At 39.8% G+C, this 10,254-nt stretch overlaps 1 non-coding gene across 1 annotated transcript; it reads right to left on the bottom strand.

The window, feature by feature from the left end:
- Nucleotides 1-3,264: 3,264 nt before the first annotated feature.
- LOC148574401 (small nucleolar RNA R71) lies at nt 3,265-3,372 on the bottom strand. The gene has a single exon (XR_015906687.1). It is a non-coding gene; the product is annotated as a small nucleolar RNA R71 (small nucleolar RNA).
- Nucleotides 3,373-10,254: the final 6,882 nt, after the last annotated feature.

Below are 10,254 nucleotides of genomic sequence, written 5' to 3'. Positions count from 1 at the left end.
AGTCTCTACACAAAAATGCTTCAATGCTCAGTCCAAGCACACACCAAGTGGGCCCGGAAGAAGATTTATGCATTAATTACTTATTTCTGTAACCCTAGGCTACTAGTTCTCTATAAATAGGACCTTTTACTATTGTATTTTTACACATCTTGGGACGTTTAGTCCTTAGACCTTTGAGGCTGGCCATTTGGCCATGCTTACACTATTTGTTCTTATGTATTTTCAACGGTGGAGTTTCTACACACCATAGATTAAGGTGTGGAATTCTGTTGTTCTTCATGAATTAATACAAGTACTATTGTTTTTCTATTCAACTCAAGTCTATTTCTTCTCCAAGATATTCATTCGTTCTTCAACTTGATGAATGTGATGATCCGTGACACTCATCATCATTCTCACCTATGAACGCATGACTGACAACCACTTCCGTTCTACATGCAACCAAGCTTGAATGCGTATCTCTTGGGTTTCTAATCTAGGATTGGAACCTTCGTGGTATAGACTAGAATTATTGGCGGCCATTCCTGAGATCCGGAAAGTCTAAACCTTGTCTGTGGTATTCCGAGTAGGATCTGGGAAGGGATGACTGTGACGAGCTTCAAACTCGCAATTGTGGGGCGTGTGACAGACGCAAAAGGATCAATGGATCCTATTCCGACATGATCGAGAACCGACAGCTGATTAGCCGATGTTGTGACAGAGCATCAGGACCATTTTCACTGAGAGGACGGGATGTAGCCATTGACAACGGTGATGCCCAACATAAAGCTTGCCATGGAAAGGAGTATGAATGATTGGAAGAAGGCAATAGGAAAGCAGATGTTCAAGGGGAACAAAGCATCTTCATATGCTTATCTGAAATCCACCAATGAATTACATAAGTATCTCTATCTTTATGTTTATTTTCATCACCTTAAACTCCATAACCATTTGAATCCGCCTGACTGAGATTTACAAGATGACCATAGCTTGCTTCAAGCCGACAATCTCCGTGGGATCGACCCTTACTCACGTAAGGTTTATTACTTGGACGACCCAGTGCACTTGCTGGTTAGTTGTGTGGAATTGTGACAAAGTGTGATTCACGTTTAAGAGCTCCAAGTCTTTGGCACCATTGTTGATGATCACAATTTCGTGCGCCAAGTTTTTGGCGCCGTTGCCGGAGATTGTTCGAGTTTGGACAACTGACGGTTCATCTTGTTGCTTAGATTAGGTATTTTTTCTTCATAATTTTTAAGAATGAATTCTAGAGTTTCAAGGTGATGTTCCCACCATCACAAAAGCTGATTGATTCTCATCAATTTAGCTATTGAATGTAATGTCCTGCTGAAGCTTGGCCAAACATGTCTAATCCTTTTTAGACTGAAGCTTTAGACTAACATTGCATGATTCTTGGAATTCTTATTAAAAGTTTTGATTCTCTTTATTTTCTTTTCCACTCAATTTTCAAAAATCACAAAAAAAATTTTAAAATAATAAAACCAAAAATATTTTATGTTTCTTGTTTGAGTCTAATGTCTAATTTTAAGTTTGGTGTCAATTGCATGACTTTCTTCTTCTTGCATTTTTCGAATTTATACATATTGTTCTTCATTAATCTTCAAGTTGTTCTTGATGATTTCCTTGCTCTGATCTTTAAATTCTCTTGTTTAGTGTGTTTTGTTATTTTTCATATGCATTTTTACATTGTTATAGTCCTTTGTATACAAACTTTTAAGTTTGGTGTCTTGCATGCATTGTTTATTTGATCTTAGTTGCATTTTTATTGTTTCTCATCATCAAAAATTCAAAAATATTTTTTAAAACTGTCTTTTCAAGTCAATAATACAGAGAATTGAAGATTCAGAATATTCACCAGAGGAATCAAACAGAAAAAGCTGGGCGTTCAAAACACCCAGTGAAGAAGGAAAACTGGCGTTTAAACGCCAGCCAGGGTACCTGGCTGGGCGTTTAACGCCCAAAAAGGTAGAGATTTGGGCGTTAAACGCCAGAATGGGCACCATTCTGGGCGTTTAACGCCAGGATGACACTAGAGGGAAGATTTTGTTTTTAATTCACATTTTTTTCAAGTTTTCATAATTTTTCAAAATCAAATCTTTTTCAAATCATATCTTTTCAATCATATCTCTTTCAAAATCAATTTCTTTCTATTTTATATTTATTTTTACTATTTTCAAAAATCCTTGCTTCAATTAAAGATTTACTTCAAAAATTTCAAGTTGTTACTTGCCTATTAAGAAAAGATCAAACTTTAAATTTTAAGAACCATATCTTTTAATTTCTTGATAGTCAAGTAATCAACTTTAGTTTTAAAACTTTCTCTTTTTAATTTGATTTTCAATCATTTCTTTTCAATCATATCTTTTCAATCACATCTTTTTCAAAATTAATTTTCAATCATATCTTTTTAATTTCTGATTTCAAAATCTTTTTCAAAAATCACTTGATTTCTTTCTCAATCTTAGTTTTCGAAAACCAATTAACAAAATTTTCAAAATCTCTTACTTTAATTTCGAAAATTTCTTCCCCTCTTTTCACATCCTTCTATTTAAGGGACTGAGACTCCTCATCAAGGTGCAATTCGAACCCTATTCCTCTTGATAAGTTCGAATTCTCTCATCTCTCTCCCCTCCTTCTATTCTTCTTTTCTTCTGACACTTCAAGGAATCTCTATACTGTGACTTAGAGGATTCCATACTTTCTTGTTCTTTTCTCTTTCATATGAGCGGGAACAAAGATAAAGGGCTACTTGTTCAAGCTGATCCTGAACCTGAAAGGACCTTGAAGAGAAAGCTAAGAGAAGCTAAAGAACAATTCTCTTTAGAGGGCCTAACAGAACTCTTCAAAGAAGAAGAAACCATGGCAGCCGAAAACAACAACAATGCCAACAATGCAAGGAAGGTGCTTGGTGACTTTACTGCACCTACTCCTGATTTCTATGGGAGAAGCATCTCAATCCCTGCCATTGGAGCAAACAACTTTGAGCTTAAGCCTCAATTAGTTTCTCTAATGCAACAGAATTGCAAGTTTCATGGACTTCCATTGGAAGATCCTCATCAGTTCTTAGCTGAGTTCTTACAAATCTGTGACACTATCAAGACCAATGGGGTTGACCCTGAAGTCTACAGACGTATGCTTTTTCCTTTTGCTGTAAGAGACAGAGCTAGGACGTGGTTGGATTCACAACCTAAAGAAAGCCTGAACTCTTGGAAAAAGCTAGTGAATGCCTTCTTGGCAAAGTTCTTTCCACCTCAAAAATTGAGCAAGCTTAGAGTGGAAGTCCAAACCTTTAGACAGAAGGATGGTGAGTCCCTCTATGAAGCTTGGGAGAGATACAAGCAATTGATCAGAAGGTGCCCTTCTGACATGCTTTCAGAATGGAGCATCATAGGAATCTTCTATGATGGGCTGTCTGAACTATCCAATATGTCATTGGATAGCTCTACTGGAGGATCTCTTCATCTGAAGAAGACGCCTGCAGAAGCTCAGGAACTCATTGAAATGGTTGTAAGTAACCAATTCATGTACACCTCTGAAAGGAATCCTGTGAATAATGGGACAACTCAGAAGAAAGAAGTTCTTGAGATTGATACTCTGAATGCCATATTAGCTCAGAATAAAATATTGACCCAACAAGTCAATATGATTTCTCAGAGTCTGTCTGAAATGCAAGCAGTAACAGGCAGTACTAAGGAAGCTTCCTCTGAAGAAGAAGCTTATGATCCTGAGAACCCAGCAATGGAAGAGGTGAATTACATGGGAGAACCCTATGGAAACACCTATAATCCTTCATGGAGAAATCATCCAAGTCTCTCATGGAAGGATCAACAGAGACCTCAACAAGGTTTCAACAACAATAATGGTAGAAGAAACATGTTTAGCAATAGCAAGCCTTTTCCATCATCTTCTCAGCAACAAACAGAGAATTCTAAGCAGAGCCCCTCTGACTTAGCAACCATTGTCTCTGATCTAATCAAAACCACTCAAAGTTTTATGACTGAAACAAGGTCCTCCATTAGAAATTTGGAGGCACAATTGGGCCAGCTGAGTAAGAAAATTACTAAACTCCCTCCTAGCACTCTACCTAGCAATACAGAAGAGAACCCTAAGAGAGAGTGCAAGGCCATAACCACATCTCACATGGCCGAACTTAGAGAGGAGGAAGGGGCAGTGATTCCCACTGAGGAAGACCTCAATGGATGCTCACTGACCTCCATGGAGTTCCCTAATGAGGAACTATGGGAATCTGAGGCTCAGACTGAGACCATAGAGATTCCATTCAATTTACTTTTGCCATTCATGAGCTCTGATGAGTATTCATCCTCTGAAGAAGATAAAGATGTTACTGAAGAGCAAGTTGCTAAGTACCTTGGAGCAATCATGAAGCTAAATGCCAAGCTATTTGGTAATGAGACTTGGGAGAATGAACCTCCATTGCTCATCAAAGAATTGGATGACTTGACTAAGCAGAGATTACCTCAAAAGAGACAGGACCTTGGAAAGTTCTCAATCCCTTGTACCATAGGCACCATGACCTTTGAGAAGGCTCTGTGTGACCTAGGGTCAAGTATAAACCTTATGCCTCTCTCTGTAATGGAGAAGCTAGGGATCATTGAGGTACAAGCTGCAAGAATCTCACTGGAGATGGCAGACAATTCAAAGAAACAGGCTTATAGACTTATAGAGGATGTCTTGGTAAAGGTTGAAGACCATTACATCCCTGTTGATTTCATAATTCTAGAAACTGGGAAGTGTATGGATGAATCCATCATCCTTGGCAGACCCTTCCTAGCCACAGCAAAGGCTGTGATTGATGTTGACAGAGGAAAATTGATCATTCAAGTGAATAAAGACTCCCTTGTGTTTGAAGCTCAAGGATATCCCTCTGTCACCATGGAGAGGAAGCATGAAGAGCTTCTCTCTATACAGAGTCAAACAGAGCCCCCACAGTCAAACTCTAAGTTTGGTGTTGGGAGGCCACAACCAAATTTTAAGTTTGGTGTTGAACCCCCACATTCAAACTCTAAGTTTGGTGTTGGGAGGTTCCAACATTGCTCTGAACATCTGTGAGGCTCCATGAGAGCCACTGTCAAGCTATTAACATTAAAGAAGCGCTTGTTGGGAGGCAACCCAATTTTTACTTATCTATGTTAAATTTCTATTTTCTTTTGTTATTTTATGTTTTCTATAGGTTGATGATCATGTGAAGTCACAAAAACAATTGAAAAATAAAAAATAGAAGGAAAAACAGAATGAAAAACAGAACACCCTGGAGGAGAAACTTACTTGCGTTTAAACGCCAGAAAAGGGCACCAGACTGGCGTTTAACGCCAGGAATGGGCAAGAAGCTGGCGTTAAACGCCAGAAATGGGCAGCAGCCTGGTGTTTAACGCCAGGATTGGCAGAAAGGGGCGTTTTGCATGCCACTTGGTGCAGGGATGAGATATCCTTGACACCTCAGGATCTGTGGACCCCACAGGATCCCACCTACCCCACCTCTCTCTTTCTTCTTCACCACTCACATCCATCCTTCATAAAATCCCACCTACCTCACCATTCAAATTCAAACCACTTTCCCTCCCAAACCCACCCTCTATAGCCGAACCAAAAACACCCCTCTCACTCCTATATAAACCCATCTTCACTCCTTCATTTTCACACAACCTAAACACCACTTCTCCTCCTTGGCCGAAACACAAAGCCCAATCCATCTCCTCTATTTCTTCTTCTTCTACTCTCTTCTTCCTTCTTTTGCTCGAGGACGAGAAACCTTCTAAGTTTGGTGTGGTAAAAGCTAAAGCTTTTTGTTTTTCCATAACCATTAATGGCACCAAAGGCCGGAGAAACCTCTAGAAAGAGGAAAGGAAAGGCAAAAGCTTCTACCTCCGAGTCATGGGAGATGGAGAGATTCCTCTCAAGGGTGCATCAAGACCACTTCTATGAAGTTGTGGCCAAGAAGAAAGTGATCCCCGAGGTCCCTTTCAAACTAAAAAAGAATGAGTATCCAGAGATCCGGCATGAGATCCGAAGAAGAGGTTGGGAAGTTCTCACCAACCCCATTCAACAAGTCAGAATCTTAATGGTTCAAGAGTTCTATGCCAATGCATGGATCACCAAGAACCATGACCAAAGTGTGAACCCAGACCCTAAGAATTGGCTTACAATGGTTCGGGGGAATTACTTAGATTTTAGTCCGGAAAATGTAAGGTTGGCATTCAACTTGCCTATGATACAAGAAGATGCACACCCCTACACTAGAAGGGTCAACTTTGATCAAAGGTTGGACCAAGTCCTCATGGACATATGTGAAGAGGGCGCTCAATGGAAGAGAGATTCAAGAGGGAAGCCGGTTCAACTAAGAAGGCATGACCTCAAGCCCGTGGCTAAGGGATGGTTGGAGTTCATCCAACGCTCAATCAATCCCACTAGCAACCGGTCCGAAGCTACTATAGACCGGGCTATCATGATACAGAGCATCATGATTGAAGAGGAAGTGGAAGTTCATAAGGTTATATCCCAAGAACTCTACAAGGTGGCGGACAAGTCCTCCACTGTGGCAAGGTTAGCCTTCCCTAATCTCATTTGTCACCTCTGCAATTCGGCTGGAATTGACATAGAGAAAGACATTCTCATTGATGAGGACAAACCCATCACTAAGAAAATGATGGAGAAAACAAGAGAACCTCATCAAGAGCATGAGGAAATTCCTCATCATGAAATCTCTGAGATGCCTCAAGGGATGCATCTTTCTCCATAAAACTATTGGGAGCAAATCAACACCTCCCTAGGAGAATTAAGTTCTAACATGGGACAACTAAGGGTGGAGCACCAAGAGCATTCCATCCTCCTCCATGAAATTAGGGAAGATCAAAGAACCATGAGAGAGGAGCAACAAAGGCAAGGAAGAGACATTGAGGAGCTCAAGCACTCCATAAGATCTTCAAGAGGAAGAACAAGCCGCCATCACTAAGGTGGACCCGTTCTTTAACTTCCTTGTTCCTTATTTTCCTGTTTTTCAAAAATTATGCTTTATATTTATTTATGTTTGTGTCTTTATTACATGATCATTAGTGTCTAAGTGTCTATGCCTTAAAGCTATGAAAATGAATCCATCACCTTTCTTAAATGAAAAATGTTTTTAATTGAAAAAGAAAAAGAAGTGCATGAATTTCAAATTTTAAAACAGTTTAATTATTTTGATGTGGTGGCAATGCTATTGTTTTTCTGAATGAATGCTTGAACAGTGCATATTTTTGAATTTGATTGTTTATGAATGTTAAAATTGTTGGCTCTTGAAAGAATGAAAGGAAAAGGAGAAATGTTATTTGATGATCTGAAAAATCATAAAATTGATTCTTGAAGCAAGAAAAAACAGTGAAAAGCTTGCAAAAAAAAAAAAAAGAGAGAAAAGCAAGCAGAAAAAGCCAATACCCCTTTAAACCAAAAGGCAAGGGTGATAAAAAGGATCCAAGGCTTTGAGCATCAGTGGATAGGAGGGCCCACAGGAATAAAATCCTGGCCTAAGCGGCTAAACCAAGCTGTCCCTAACCATGTTCTTGTGGCGTGAAGGTGTCAAGTGAAAACTTGAGACTGAGCGGTTAAAGTCAAGGTCCAAAGCAAAAAGAAGAGTGTGCTTAAGAACCCTGGAGACCTCTAATTGGGGACTCTAGCAAAGCTGAGTCACAATCTGAAAAGGTTCACCCAATTATGTGTCTGTGGCATTTATGTATCCGGTGGTAATACTGGAAAACAAAGTGCTTAGGGCCACGGCCAAGACTCATAAAGTAGCTGTGTTCAAGAATCAACATACTTAACTAGGAGAATCAATAACACTATCTGGATTCTGAGTTCCTATAGATGCCAATCATTCTGAACCTCAAGGGATAAAGTGAGATGCCAAAATTGTTCAGAGGCAAAAAACTAAAAGCCCCGCTCATCTAATTAATACTGATCTTCATAGATGTTTTTGGAATTCATTGTATATTCTCTTCTTTTTATCCTATTTGATTTTCAGTTGCTTGGGGACAAGCAACAATTTAAGTTTGGTGTTGTGATGAGTGGATAATTTATACGCTTTTTGGCATTGTTTTTAGTATGTTTTTAGTATATTTTAGTTAGTTTTTATTATGTTTTTATTAGTTTTTAAATAAAAATCACTCTTCTGGACTTTACTATGAGTTTGTGTATTTTTCTGTGATTTCAGGTATTTTCTGGCTGAAATTGAGGGACCTGAGCAAAAATCTGATTCAGAGGCTGAAAAAGGACTGCAGATGCTGTTGGATTTTGACCTCCCTGTACTTAAAGTGGATTTTCTGGAGCTACATAAGCCCAATTGGCGCGTTCTCAATTGCGTTGGAAAGTAGACATCCTGGGCTTTCCAGCAATATATAATTGTCCATACTTTGCCCGAGATTTGATGGCCCAAACAGGCGTTCCAAGACAGCTCAAGAATTCTGGCGTTTAACTCCAAAACTGGCACAAAAGCTGGAGTTAAACGCCCAAACTGGCACAAAAGCTGGCGTTTAACTCCAAGAAAAGTCTCTACACGAAAATGCTTCAATGCTCAGCCCAAGCACACACCAAGTGGGCCCGGAAGAAGATTTATGCATTAATTACTTATTTCTGTAACCCTAGGCTACTAGTTTTCTATAAATAGGACCTTTTACTATTATATTTTTACACATCTTGGGACGTTTAGTCCTTAGACCTTTGAGGCTGGCCATTCAGCCATGCTTACACTATTTGTTCTTATGTATTTTCAACGGTGGAGTTTCTACACACCATAGATTAAGGTGTGGAGCTCTGCTGTTCTTCATGAATTAATACAAGTACTATTGTTTTTCTATTCAACTCAAGTCTATTTCTTCTCCAAGATATTCATTCGTTCTTCAACTTGATGAATGTGATGATCCGTGACACTCATCATCATTCTCACCTATGAATGCGTGACTGACAACCACTTCTGTTCTACATGCAACCAAGCTTGAATACGTATCTCTTGGGTTTCTAATCTAGGATTGGAACCTTCGTGGTATAGGCTAGAATTATTGGCGGCCATTCCTGAGATCCAGAAAGTCTAAACCTTGTCTGTGGTATTCTGAGTAGGATTTGGGAAGGGATGACTGTGACGAGCTTCAAACTTGCGATTGTGGGGCGTGTGACAGATGCAAAAGGATCAATGGATCCTATTCCGACATGATCGAAAACCGACAGCTGATTAGCCGATGTTGTGACAGTGCATCAGGACCATTTTCACTGAGAGGACGGGATGTAGCCATTGACAACGGTGATGCCCAACATAAAGCTTGCCATGGAAAGGAGTATGAATGATTGGAAGAAGGCAATAGGAAAGCAGAGGTTCAAGGGGAACAAAGCATCTTCATACGCTTATCTGAAATCCTCCAATGAATTACATAAATATCTCTATCTTTATGTTTATTTTCATCACCTTAAACTCCATAACCATTTGAATCCACCTGACTGAGATTTACAAGATGACCATAGCTTGCTTCAAGCCGACAATCTCTGTGGGATCGACCCTTACTCACGTAAGGTTTATTACTTGGACGACCCAGTGCACTTGCTGGTTAGTTGTGCGGAATTGTGACAAAGTGTGATTCACGTTTAAGAGCTCCAAGTCTTTGGCGCCATTGTTGATGATCACAATTTCGTGCACCACTCTCCATGCTCATTCTTCACTGTAGTGACTCCAGACTTCTTGGGCACCACTTGTACTGGGCTAACCCATTCACTGTCTGAAATAGGATAGATGATACTTGCTTCCAATAGTCTAGTCACTTCCTTTTTGACAACTTCCAAGATAGTGGGATTCAATCTTCTTTGGGGTTGACGGACAGATCTTGCTCCCTCTTCTAAAAATATTCTGTGCTCACATACTTGAGGGTTGATGCCTACTATGTCTGCCAAACTCCACCCAATTGCCTTCTTGTGCCTCCTCAGTACATCAAGTAACTGCTCTTCTTGTTGAGAAGTAAGCTCCCTTGCAATGATAACCGGAAACTTCTGCTCATCTTCAAGATAAGCATATTTGAGGTGTGGAGGGAGGGGTTTCAACTCTAACTTCTAATCATGGGCAGGCTCTGGATTGTCTGGAGCTTGTGAAAATGGCGAAATGCCCTCATTATCAGTTAAGAGGGTCCCCACACTTGGACCTTGTCTAGTGTGCCTCTCTTCTAACTCTTCCTTGTGAACTTCAGCTACACTTTCATCTATGACATCACGCTGGAAGATAGA

The sequence above is a fragment of the Arachis ipaensis genome, chromosome B2 (genome assembly GCF_059453495.1).
Source record: "Arachis ipaensis isolate K30076 ecotype BB chromosome B2, ASM5945349v1, whole genome shotgun sequence".
In the NCBI taxonomy this organism is placed as follows: Eukaryota; Viridiplantae; Streptophyta; class Magnoliopsida; order Fabales; family Fabaceae; genus Arachis; species Arachis ipaensis.
The sequence above is the reverse complement of the archived record's forward strand: the minus strand, read 5'-3'. Positions and strand labels throughout refer to the sequence as shown.